This window comes from Hevea brasiliensis, chromosome 5 (genome assembly GCF_030052815.1).
Source record: "Hevea brasiliensis isolate MT/VB/25A 57/8 chromosome 5, ASM3005281v1, whole genome shotgun sequence".
NCBI classification, from domain to species: domain Eukaryota; kingdom Viridiplantae; phylum Streptophyta; class Magnoliopsida; order Malpighiales; family Euphorbiaceae; genus Hevea; species Hevea brasiliensis.
The window spans coordinates 102048852-102062800 of NC_079497.1; the positions used below are offsets into that span (position 1 = coordinate 102048852).

Here is a 13949-nt window from a genome sequence, read left to right on the forward strand (position 1 = left end):
TTTGAAATTAAAGTAATAAATTGATGGGTATTGGAGTATGAAATCTATTTGTGCAAAATTAATAATCTATCCAACAATGTATTAATTAAACTAAAATTGCATCAAATTGAAATAAGCAAGTTCAAATATGGCAAAATTTAAAATGGCAAGCAATTAAATTCAATTGAAAATTAGCAATGATAAAAAGGCGATTCCGGAGTTCGGGATTTCATATTCGAGCTATTTTGGGATTTTTAAATTGGTTATCCAATCTCGTGGAACTTAAGAGTTTTAAGGAGATTAATTCTTAAATCCTTTGAATACCCTTTCGAGTGAGACAAAGAGTGCCTTAATCAAACTAATCCTACTTTCGTGGAGTTAGAATTAATTAAGACCCATTAAGTTCTTTAATTAATCTGTGAATCCTCTTAATCCTTAGTCTATTTCTAGATCTAAGTTAATTAAGTCCAATTTCTTGATTATCTATCACAGGGCCTTCTCCTTTCGGTGCCTCAACCATGGATTAAGAACATCACTTAATGGGATCCTACACTAAGCATGTCATTAAGCACACAAGAAATGAATAAAACTCATTAATACCACTAAATATGGATTACCCAATCAAAATCCACAAAATATCTCAAATATTACAACCCTTACTCCAGAATCAAAGGTAAACTACTCACTATCCATAATGTTTACAAGAAAATCTGAGTTTATATGAAAATAAGCTTTAATCTAAGCTAAGAGACAAGAAATTAAACACTAGAAATGTAGGAAAAATGTAAGTAAAGAAAGAAATCTGCAAATCTTGGTTGAAAATGGTGTGGATGGTGAAAGTGACTCTTCAAATTCTGCCTCTCCTCTCCCTTTCCTTTTCTGCTCCTTGTCTCTTTTTTTTGTCTCTCTTTCTAAAATGGGAAATGGGACTATTTATAGCATTTTCTGACATGGAGCCCTAAAATAGTGTGTTTGAGGAGGGATTTTACGAGGAATCTTACGCGACTCATTAATGAACTCTTTATGGGATTGCATAAGTCATGCGATCCCTTATGCGATTTTACATTTAGGTCACTTATGCGAAACTGCATGACTTGGTGCATAGGTTATGCACAATTCCGTGAAAGTGCATAAGGGAGGCATGAATGTGCATAAGCTATGCAGTTTCCTTATGCACATTTCGGCAAGTCTTGGAACAGTGATTTTTCTCCTTATGCAGATCTGCATAGCTTATGCGGCAAGTTATGCACAGTTTGGTCAAAGCATATTTCAGCTTGAAAACTTGTTTTTGACATCTTTGGCTGTAGAAGACACTCCTCAATGGCAAAATTCTCTTCAGTCCTTCAAAAACACCATTTTTCCTACAAAACAAAGTAAAAATTATAAATTAATCCAAAATCAATAATTATGAAAAACTAACTAATTAACTTATGAAATTAGCTAAAAAATGACTAATAATCAAATAAAATGGCTATGAAATTAGACCTAAATGACTATGCAAAATGTATGCATCAAATACCCCCAAACTCAAGCTTTTGCTTGTCCTCAAGCAAACTTTAAAATGTGATGCAAAGTTTTTAGGGGTGCCTTATCCAAAGAGCTATGAAAATCACCTATTAAAGTAACTTAACACACCTTCAGCCATACCAGCAATCCATATACCCATCCTTCAAAATGCAAAGAATCTAATGCTTATCCAAGCTTTCACCGCTTAGCCATCAAGTCAATTATCATTCAAAATCCCCAAACCAACAAATCGAAAGAGAAAGTCATGCTTAAAAGGAATTCTAGGACAATCAATAGGCAAAGTGTCTCTATATAAAATGATGGAATTAAATGAATGGATAGATAATTTTCCAATCCCATAGGCAAATTCCCTACTCCTATCTCCACTAATGTAACAAGTACTATCAAGAGATCAAAGGTCTTTTTAGGGATGTAATGGGGCCATGGGGTTCAAAATGAGGCTAAGAAGAAAAATGGGTAAAAAGGATTCAAAGCATGAGAATATTTTCAATTTTGAAACATAAGGTACACTTCTTATTTTATTATATATTTTTTTCTTTTTCTCTTTTTTTATTAATTTTTTATATGGGAGAGAGAGAAATACACAATGAGGATTGTCAAGTGCTAGCATATTTTACAAAACACATAAAACGGAGGGACATTTTGATACTTTAAACTTGTATTTTGCATTTTCTTTTGATGCTTGTCCCTAAAATTTGCCACCCCCAAACTCATTTCTTTTAATACTTTTGGGTGGATTTCTTTCATTTTGAATGACATTGATGAAAAGCACATATACTAGCACTTTTTTACAAGATGACAAGCATTTCTTCTCCCTTTTATTGTATATTTTTTTTTCTCTCTTTTTTTTTTTATATATATAAATGTACCTAATGTTGTAAATAATTATTCTCATGAAAAGGGTTGGAGTGTTTGGTTCATTGGCTAGGTAACAATAAGGATTTCAAGAAAAATTAGGGATAAAAAGGCTCAAAGGGGTTTGCAAGGGTAAATTTTAATTGGGAAAAAGGGCCAAAGGTTTAAAATGAGAAGGTTTAAATCAAAGAATGCCTAATCATTTCTCTCTTCAAGTACAAGCTGGTATTTCGCCTTGAAAGGTTTAGAAAATTTGTTCTAGGATTGGTGAGACATCATTTGACTACCTTATATCCAATAATTCCCTCTAAACACTTCCATCTCCAAATGACTAGTTGGGTGGCTTTTTGGTTAAGAAGATATAGGCAAGGGATAGACACTTCAAAACCTTGCACCTCTTAGGAAACTTTCAATCCACAAACCCAACTAAAGGGTGAGTCAAATCACTCTCATAGGCAGCTTTTCAATACTCAAGGGATTTGGCAAAAGATTTTAATGCATGATGCATGATTTCTAAAAATGAACAATGCATTAACTGAATGGAGGAAATCTATTTGTCTATTTGTGTGCAATGTGTACAATTCTAAGTTGTGTAAAATGTGTGTGTAAATGTGTAATGTATATGTATGTATGGATGTATATGTAAAATATTTATAGTATATGTAAATGGAATGGGATGAGATGCTCTATACGCAAAATGTGAAAAATGAAGCAAAAATCAAAATGTGCACCCCCAAACTCAAAATTAGACATTGCCCTCAATGTCTCATGCAGTATATAACCAAAACTCAAAGCAAGTAATAATTACCAGGAATTATGAAAATTAAGAGCAAAAAGAAAGAGTTACCTGGTATAGAGCAGATGAGAATTCAAGAGATAATGGGAATGCATAAGAAGCTGCACAGGTTATGCAGAATAAAGTGCTGTCCAGAACAGGTGCATAAGCTATGCGGTTCTGCATGAGTGGCAATAAGAGCTGCACAAGCTATGCAGGACATTTTCATAGGGGAATTACAGCCTGTGCAGTTCTGCATAAGTGGCAGAAAGGGCTGCACAGGCTATGCAAAATAATTGCATAAGGGAATTCACAGCCCGTGCAGTGTATACAAAAGCTGCTGTATAATGATTAGCAAGGAAAAATGTGCAACCACCAGTAGAAGCATGCAAAAATATACAATATATGGACAATTATGCACAAAAGGGCAAAAGGCAATAAAAATCAATGAAAACTAATGTAATGGCCATCCAATAGAACTGTAATAAAAACAGAATTCAAAACAAAGTAATTCAAAACAAACTAACAGAATTCAAAACAAACTATAAATGTTTGAACATATTTACAAGGGAAAAGTCCTACAGGTTTGAACAAAAGCAAAACAAAAACTAATCTAGTTCTATTGTTTTGCCCTTGTCCATTGATGTTGCTAAGGGGCTGGTTGCATCTGGCTGCTGTCGAAATGATGGTGCTGGAGGAGGTGATGGAGGTGGAGGTGGCATTCCCAGAAAAATCATGAGTTTCTTCAGCATCTCCTTCAATTCTTTCTGCTTGTCCCTGGTTTCCATGACAAGGTCAAATAGGTGATCATGACGATCCTTGAGAGTATCAAGACCAGTGTCAAGCTTCCTATCCACAAAGTATATATCATCACTAAGCCTTTCAAGATAGGTGAATAAGGCTTTAGTGTTGAATGCAGAGAGGCCGTGGATGAGGAGGGTTCGGTTGTAGGAGGTGTGGGTGAGTAGAAGGGGTTTCTTGTGCAGTTTGAAGGGGTGGGGTAGGTTCGATGAGTCTTTGTGGGGTGATTGGGCGAGTTGGGCTTACGGTTGTGCAGTGGGTTCATTCTTTGGTTGTGCAAGATCAAAATGTGGCAAAGCAACCACTGTTTTGGATAGGTGTGCACATCAAAATATAAGGTGTCCACAAGTCTTTGGTATTGGGTGCTCCTCAGGATTAAAACCAAAATGCTTGGCTATGACAGTTATGAGCCCACCCAAAACAATGTCACCTATGGATTTGGTGGCAATATGCAACACATGCTCACAAAAGAAATAACCAGGAGAAACCTTGACCCTGTGAAATGCACACCATAACATGAATAATTCAGATTTCCCCACAGCACCAGAACTAGTCCCTCTGCCCAAAATAGTGCTAGCAATCAGCCTATGAATAAATCTAAGTGCAGGGTCAAGTATTTGAGAGGTTTTTGATCTGCCAGCAGAGAAAGTCTGAGGTTGGTTTGTGATAATTCTCCAAAATTGGGCAGCATTCCAAATACCCTTATTTGCTACCTCTACCCCTGTATATGGCACTCTAAATAACCCATCAGTTGCAAAACCAAGAATGCTATGAAATTGATCCAGTGATAACTCTCTATTTTGCCCCAAGCATCTAAATTTCATAGTTGGCTTAAAATCTACATCATGCAATTTCAGGGTGGCAGAGAATGAGGAAATAAACTCCAAAACTAAAGCTGGGTAAACAATTTCTTGCTTATGCACAAATTCCATCCAACCCATACCATCTAGATAGTCAACCACATTGTCAAATAAACCAAGTGACTGAAGAGACTCCACAGAAATATACCTAGTGGGTTGCACTTTCCTTTCCTTAAGTCGTTTAAATGTTGCTTTGTGAGTTGCATCAGAAAGGGACCAAGGGAGTTTTGAGACTTGTGAGGTTGCTGACAATTGCTTTTTGCTGGAAGAGGGTGTGGAGGCTGAAGTCTTTGGCTTTTTGGGTGGAGGCTCTGACCTTGGGGTGGTGGGTGGTTCATTGTGCTTTGAGAGAGGAGGTGCAGAGGACATGGGCCTAGTGGATTTCGACCTGATTTTTCGTTTATATGTGGTTGTGGAGGGTGGTGGGGGTGTCGCTTGTGGAGGGGAATTAGGGTTAGGAGGTATCGTTGACAATGGTGAAACCTGGAGAGGGGAAACTGGACGAGAATAGGGAGGCAACTCCATTGCCGATGGTGAAGGTGAGGGGAAAAGAAAATATGCTCAGGGTAGTTAGGGCTAGGGCGGCTGCAATGGGTGTGGAGAAGAAGGGAAGGAGGAAAATGTCGAGAGAAATGGAGGGGAACGGACGGTCGGGAATAGAAAATACGGGAGGCGGGAGAAATGGGTGCCGACGAAAATTTTTGGATTGGGTTGTGTAAGACTGCATGAGGGGATTAATGGGTGTGCATAACTTATGCACCCTACTTATGCATGTCTCGGCTTGTTTTGGACTTCAAAGAAATAGCTCATGCACAAGTGCATAAGTCATGCACTGTCCTTATGCACTGTTCGGCAAGTTTTGACCTTCAGGGAGAGTGGTCATGCGGAAGTGCATAAGTTATGCACTCTCCTTATGCACCTCTCGGCAGATTTTAGTGTTTGGAAAATATGGTCATGCAGTTGTGCATAAGCTATGCACTCTGCTTATGTACTCCTCGGTGGCTTTTGGTTTTCAGAGTTTTCGGTTATGCAGAAGTGCATAGGTTATGCACTCTCCTTATGCACCTCTCGGCAACTTTTGGAATTTTGGGTTGGTGGTCATGCAGGTGTGCATAAGCTATGCACTCTGCTTATGCACCTCTCGGCAACTTTTGGAATTTTGGGTTGGTGGTCATGCAGGTGTGCATAAGCTATGCACTCTGCTTATGCACTCCTCGGTGGGTTTTGATTTTCAGAATGTGAGGTCATGCAGAAGTGCATAAGCTATGCACTCTGCTTATGCATGTCTCGGCAGGTTTTGAGATTCAGAGTTTTTGGTCATGCGGAAGTGCATAAGTTATGCACTCTGCTTATGCACCCCTCGGCAAGTTTTGATTTTTGGAGTTTCTGGTTATGCAGAAGTGCATAAGTCATGCACCCTCCTTATGCAGACTTCGGCAGAGAGAAAATGCAGAATTTGAAGTTATGCAATCGTGCATAAGTCATGCACTCACTTATGCAAGTTTTGACAGATATGAAATTTGACAAAATGAGGTTATGCAGAATTGCATAGGCTATGCACTCTCCTTATGCACTTGCAATAAAGGTGAGAAATGGCAAGAATTGTGGTTATGCAGGATTGTATAAGCTATGCGGTTGCTTATGCACAATTCAACAAGATTGAGATTGCAATGGAAAATGATTTGCAAGTGTGAAAAATACCCTAGGATGAAGAAATATAATTCTATGAAGTATAAACCATGAGAAATTTTCACCAAAAACACATCAATACATACAAAATCCATCAAAATTTCATCACACAAGCATGTAAAAGTAAATCCTGCATAAAAGGCATTTGTGACCCATGCCATTTTGACTCAAATTCTGCAGATCAACATTTAGCACATTAAAAGCTCAATAAAATCTGCATAAAGTTGCATCTATCCACAAATGATGAAATGAACTTTCCAAGTTATGCCAAGAGAATGCAATATTGTCCACCTTGAATTCCACAACCCAAATATAGCTCAAAACTAAAAAGATGACTAACTTACCACCATATTAACATTAAAAGCACATATACTTAAAAGTTACACACCCTACCTCACCAAGAACATGACCCATCTGCTGCAGACACCCTCTTTGCTACAGAATTTCTTCTTCCTCTCTGCATAAACCAGATTGCAGCCCCTGCACAGGTTATGCAGCAAAAACCAATCAGTTTTTGGGAGAGTTTGAAGGACAAAATTTTCAAGTTAAGAATCACTCCCAGTGATTCTGACCTTTCTTCATTGAAATACATCTACAAGAGACAAAATTCAACAATGTCAAAAATTGAATTTGGGGAGATTCAAAATAAAAACAAAAGCAGTGAAAATAAAAGTAAATCAACAAAAAGGAAAATAAAATAAAAAAAACTTGGGATGCCTCCCAAGAGGGCTAATTTATAGTCCTTAGCTGGACTTTTCATGAATTTCACTGAAAAGAGGTGAGGGATTGGAGAGCTTGTAACAGCTTGCTCCCTTTATTGGGTCTCCAGTTATGTAATGTTTCAATCTATGCCCATTGACCTTAAAATTCTCAGATTTTTCACTCCAAATTTCAATTGCTCCATGAGGGAAAACCTTAGAAACTCTATATGGAACAGTCCACCTTGATTTAAGTTTTCCAGGGAACAATTTCAATCTTGAGTTGAACAATAAAACTGAATCACCTTCTTTAAATTCCTTTTTTCTAAGATGCTTATCATGCCAAACTTTGGTTCTTTCTTTGTAAATCCGGGCACTTTCATAAGCATCCATCCTCAATTCTTCAAGCTCATTAAGTTGCGATAACCTTTTCTCACCAGCTTGCTTGAGATCAAAATTCAAGGTCTGAATGGCCCAATATGCTCTATGTTTTAGCTCCACAGGTAAATGACAAGACTTACCATACACCAACCTAAAGGGAGTAGTTCCTATAGGGGTTTTGTAAGCAGTCCTATATGCCCATAAAGCATCATCTAGTTTGATAGACCAATCTTTCCGAGAATTGTTCACTGTTTTCTCCAAAATATGCTTAAGCTCTCTGTTAGAAATTTCAACTTGTCCTGAAGTTTGAGAGTGGTATGGGGTAGCTATCTTGTGTACTACACCATACTTCCTCATTAAGCTTTCAAATTGCTTATTACAAAAATGTGAACCACCATCACTAATTATAGCCCTAGGAGCTCCAAATCTACTCAAAACAAATTTCTTCAAGAATTTCACTACCACTCTAGCATCATTAGTTGGAGTTGCAATAGCTTCCACCCACTTTTATACATAGTCAACTCCAACTAGAATGTATTTATTACCAAATGAAGGAGGAAATGGCCCCATAAAATCTATTCCCCAAGCATCGAATAATTCCACTTCAAGAATATCATTTAGGGGCATTTGATCTCTTTTTGACAAATTTCCACTCCTTTGACATTTATCACATTCTAACACAAATTTCCTTATATCCTTAAAAAGATTTGGCCAAAAGAAACCAGCTTGCAAAATTTTACTAGCTGTCTTAGAGATTCCAAAATGTCCTCCATAATCAGAAGCATGGCAATGATGCATAATACTCTGTGTCTCCTCATCAGGAATACATCTCCTTATTAAACCATCACAACATCTCCTAAAGAGTAAAGGATCATCCCATCTATAAAACTTCACCTCATGCAAAAACTTTTTCTTTTGTTGCCATGTCATTCCTAGAGGTAAAACTCCACAAGATAGATAATTCACAAAGTCTGCATACCAAGGTAGTTTAGCAACAAGAGAGAAAAGTTGTTCATCCAAGAAAAACTCATCAATAGGGATTTCATCCAATTCTTCATCATCCAATTTCAACCTACTAAGATTATCTGCAACTACATTTTCAGCTCCCTTCTTATCTCTAATCTCCAAATCAAACTCTTGTAGCATCAGAATCCACCTAATGAGCCTAGGTTTAGCCTCCTTTTTACGGAGCAAATACCTTATGGCTGCATGATCTGAAAATATAACCACCTTTGAGCCAATAATGTAAGGTCTGAACTTTTCCAATGCAAAGACAATTGCTAAAAATTCCTTTTCAGTTGTTGCATAATTTGTTTGAGTCTCATCCAGTGTTCTACTAGCATAATAAATAACATAAGCCTTTTTGTCCTTTCTTTGACCAAGAATAGCTCCAATTGCATAGTTGCTAGCATCACACATAATTTCAAAAGGTAGGCTCCAATCAGGTGGTTGCATGATTGGTGCAGTGATAAGAGCTTGCTTCAACCTGCAAAAGGCATCCAAACACTCTTGGTCAAATACAAATGGTACGTCATGACTTAACAAATTAGACAAAGGTTTGGCTATTTTAGAAAAATCCTTGATAAAGCGTCTGTAGAACCCAGCATGTCCTAGAAAACTTCGAATTCCTTTGACATTGGTAGGAGCAGCCATCTTCTTTATCACTTCAACTTTGGCTTTATCAACCTCTATTCCTCTGTTAGACACCAGATGTCCAAGCACTATCCCTTCCTGAACCATGAAATGACACTTTTCCCAGTTTAACACAAGGTCAGTATCTGCACATCGCTGCAAAACTTTAGAAAGGTTAGCCAAGCATATGTCAAATGAAGATCCATAAACAGAAAAATCGTCCATAAAAACCTCCATTATGTCTTCAATGAAATCCGAGAAGATTGCCATCATGCACCTTTGAAAAGTGGCTGGTGCATTACGCAACCCAAATGGCATCCTCCTATAAGCAAAGGTTCCATATGGACAAGTAAAAGTAGTTTTCTCTTGATCATTTGGATGGATAGGGATTTGAAAAAAACCTGAGTATCCATCTAAATAACAAAAATAAGAATGCCTAGCCAGTCTTTCTAACATTTGATCAATGAAGGCAAGTGGAAAATGATCTTTTCTAGTGGCAACATTTAATTTTCTGTAATCTATGCACATTCGCTAACTTGTCACTGTTCTGGTGGGAATTAATTCATTATTTTCATTTTTGACCACTATCATTCCACCCTTTTTTGGGACAACATGTACTGGGCTCACCCAAGTACTGTCTGAGATAGGATATATGATCCCTGCATCAAGCAACTTCAAAATTTCCTTTTTAACAACTTCTTTCATATTTGGGTTCAACCTCCTCTGATGTTCAATAGATGGCTTACAATTTTCTTCCAAACTGATTCTATGCATGCAAAAGTGTGGGCTTATTCCCTTAATGTCATCTATGGTATATCCTAAAACTTTCCTAAATTGCCTCAACACTCTTAACAACTTATCAACCTCTAAGGTACTCAAATTTGCATTTACAATTACTGGATAAGTGTTATTAGTGCCAAGAAATTCATACCTGAGCTGAGAAGGAAGTTGCTTAAGTTCTACCTTAGGTGCATCTTCTTCCTTGAATGATGGTTGCTTAAATTCGACTTTTTCCTTTTGTGTGAGTTGCAAAACTAGAGCAGAAATGAATGGTGGACTTCCCTCTAAATGTTGAGCATATGCAGCCACATGAGGGTTGTCACAGTCTATGCCTTCTCCATGAACCAAGCAGTTTTCAAGTGGATCTTCTGGATATTTCTTTCTGAAGTGTTCTTCAACCAGCTCATCAATGATATCAATTCTCAAGCAAGTATCAGCTTCAGAATGATGCTTCTTCATAGTGTTATTAATATTGAAAACCAATTGCTCTTCACCAACTCTAAGAGTCAATTTTTCTCCCTTAACATCAATCAATGCTCCTGCTGTAGCTAGAAAGGGTCTCCCCAAGATAATTGGAATATTAGAATCTTCCTCCATGTCCAAGATAACAAAATCAACAGGTATGTAGAACTTCCCAACCTTCAGAGGTACATTCTCCAAAATTCCTTCAGGATACTTAATTGATCTATCAGCTAACTGAAGAGAAATGTGGGTTGGCTTAAGATCTCCCATATTGAGCTTCTCATAAATGGAAAGGGGCATAAGGCTAACACTAGCCCCTAAATCACATAAAGCTTTTGTAGAACATGATTCCCCAATGTGGCATGGAATTGAAAAACTCCCTGGATCCTTGAGCTTTGGAGGAAGTTTCCTTTGGAGGATAGCACTACATTCTTCTGTCAAAGCTACAGTTTCATCATCTTCAAGTTTCCTCTTGTTTGGGAGAATTTCTTTCAAGAATTTTGCATAAGAGGGCATTTGTGAAAGAGCATCAACAAAAGGCACATTTATGTATAGCTTCTTTAAAACCTCTAAGAACTTCCCAAATTGCTTATCAAGCTTGGCTTTGTGAAATCTTTGTGGGAAAGGAAGTTGTGGCTTGTAGGGCTCAGGAGGTATATATTTCTCTTCCTTTTCTTCAATTTCCTCTTTACATTTTTCTGCACTCTCTGGTTTTTCACTCTCTTGTTTTTCACTCTCATCAGTTTCTTTCTCATTTTCTCTCTTCTCACTATTTTCACTCTTCTCATCATTTACAACTTTCCCACTTCTTAAAGTAATAGCTTGACACTGCTCTCTTGGGTTTTCTGGTTGACTTGGAAGTTTTCCAAAAGACTTGGTACTTGAGGAAGATGCTTGTTGTGCAATCTGATTTTCCAGCATTCTGTTATGTGTTTGCATCTGTTCCAGCCTTGCTTTCATCTCTCTCATCTCCTCATCATGCTTATTTTGGTTAGCAAGAATCTGTTGCAATAAAGCTTCAGTGGTAGAACTTTGTTCTTGCTGTTTTGGTGGAGGATTCATATTTTTCTGCTGAAAATTAGGCAATGGTTGCCTATTTTGCTAATATGGAATTCCTTGTTGCTGTTGTGGTTGAAAATTCTGATTTGGAACTTGACTTTGCTGATTTCCCCATGAAAAGTTGGGATGATTCCTCCAATTTGGATTATAAGTTTGAGAGTAAGGATTCCCCATTTGTTTGTTTCCATAATTACCAACATATGCAGCTTGCTCTCCATAGTCTACTCCACAGCTGGTAGTTCCCTCTGCATAAGCCACTTGTTGTGAACTTCCAGATGATGATGATGAACTAACCAACATACTCAAATCTTCCATCTTCTTAGCTAAAACATTTGTAAGTGCATCAAACTTTGCATTAATCATGTTGAATGGATCAAGATCATACATTCCAGCAGCTTGCCTTTTTTGAGTTGGAGCTGGTCCTCTTGGACTACTCCAAAGATGAGTATTCTTTGCAATTTTCTCCAATAGCTCATAAGCTTCATCTTCATGCTTCATAATAAATTCTCCTCCTGTTTGAGCATCAATAATTCCTCTGATTGCAGGAGTGACATTTGTGTAAAAATTCTGGTTTATCATCCATTTTGGAATGGCATGATGTGGGCATTGTCTCTCTAATTCCTTCCATCTCATCCATGACTCATAAAGAGTTTCATCTTCTCTTAGTCTAAAAGCTGTCATTTGATTCCTCAATTCTTGAGTTTTTCCAGGTGGAAAATATTGTGTAAGAAATGCATCAGTGAGTTGCTCCCAATTTGTAATGGAGTTGTGAGGTAAAGAATGAAGCCAATCCAATGCTCTATCTTTCAAAGAGAATGGGAATAGCTTCAGTCTTGCTGCATCATCAGACACTCCAGGTTGTTTTTGCATGTCACAAATCATAGCAAACTTTTTCAGATGTGTGTGTGGATTTTCAAAAGGATGTCCTCCAAATTGAGAATTCTGAATCATTTGAAGAACTCCAAAATCCATCTTGTAACTATTTGCATCTATTCTTGGTCTTGCTATGCTCTCTCTCAAGTCATCAAAACGAGGAAAAGCATGATCCATCATACTTCCCCTAGGCAAATTAGCATTTATAATCTCTTCACCTTGGGCTGCATTTTCGTTGTTTCGATCATTTCCAGCATTACCACCAATTCTAATTCTTTCATCAGGCATGTCTGCTTCTAATTCAGTTTCTCTCAATGCTTCTTTTCTTTTTCTGGTTTCTTTCTTGTTGGCCTTACAAAATTTCTCAATTTCAGGATTGAACAGTAAGGATGTGTCACTTGTGCTTCTAGCTCTTCTCATAAAAGATTAAAAGTACCTGAAAAAGAACAAACAAACACAAAATGAAAAGATAACAAAGATAAAACTAAAAATAACTAAAATAATCAAGAATTCAATCTTAAACAAACAACTCCCCGGCAACGGCGCCAAAAACTTGATGTGGCCCAACCGCAAGTGCACGGGTCATACAAGTAAAATAGAAAAGATATCGTTCCCACGAGGAGTTGTGCTAATGATTGAATTTTTGATATAAAAGTTCTAACTAATTTGGACTATTTTTGAAATTAAAGTAATAAATTGATGGGTATTGGAGTATGAAATCTATTTGTGCAAAATTAATAATCTATCCAACAATGTATTAATTAAACTAAAATTGCATCAAATTGAAATAAGCAAGTTCAAATATGGCAAAATTTAAAATGGCAAGCAATTAAATTCAATTGAAAATTAGCAATGATAAAAAGGCGATTCCGGAGTTCGGGATTTCATATTCGAGCTATTTTGGGATTTTTAAATTGGTTATCTAATCTCGTGGAACTTACGAGTTTTAAGGAGATTAATTCTTAAATCCTTTGAATACCCTTTCGAGTGAGACAAAGAGTGCCTTAATCAAACTAATCCTACTTTCGTGGAGTTAGAATTAATTAAGACCCATTAAGTTCTTTAATTAATCTGTGAATCCTCTTAATCCTTAGTCTATTTCTAGATCTAAGTTAATTAAGTCCAATTTCTTGATTATCTATCACAGGGCCTTCTCCTTTCGGTGCCTCAACCATGGATTAAGAACATCACTTAATGGGATCCTACACTAAGCATGTCATTAAGCACACAAGAAATGAATAAAACTCATTAAGACCACTAAATATGGATTACCCAATCAAAATCCACAAAATATCTCAAATATTACAACCCTTACTCCAGAATCAAAGGTAAACTACTCACTATCCATAATGTTTACAAGAAAATCTGAGTTTATATGAAAATAAGCTTTAATCTAAGCTAAGAGACAAGAAATTAAACACTAGAATGTAGGAAAAATGTAAGTAAAGAAAGAAATCTGCAAATCTTGGTTGAAAATGGTGTGGAAGGTGAAAGTGACTCTTCAAATTCTGCCTCTCCTCTCCCTTTCCTTTTCTGCTCCTTGTCTCTTTTTTTTGTCTCTCTTTCTAAAATGGGAAA

The 13949-nt window shown here is 37.0% G+C and overlaps 1 non-coding gene across 1 annotated transcript; it reads left to right on the forward strand.

Moving 5' to 3' along the window:
- The first annotated feature begins 12087 nt into the window (after nucleotides 1-12087).
- LOC131180320 (small nucleolar RNA R71) lies at nucleotides 12088-12194 on the forward strand. Its single transcript, XR_009149096.1, has one exon. It is a non-coding gene; the product is annotated as a small nucleolar RNA R71 (small nucleolar RNA).
- Nucleotides 12195-13949: the final 1755 nt, after the last annotated feature.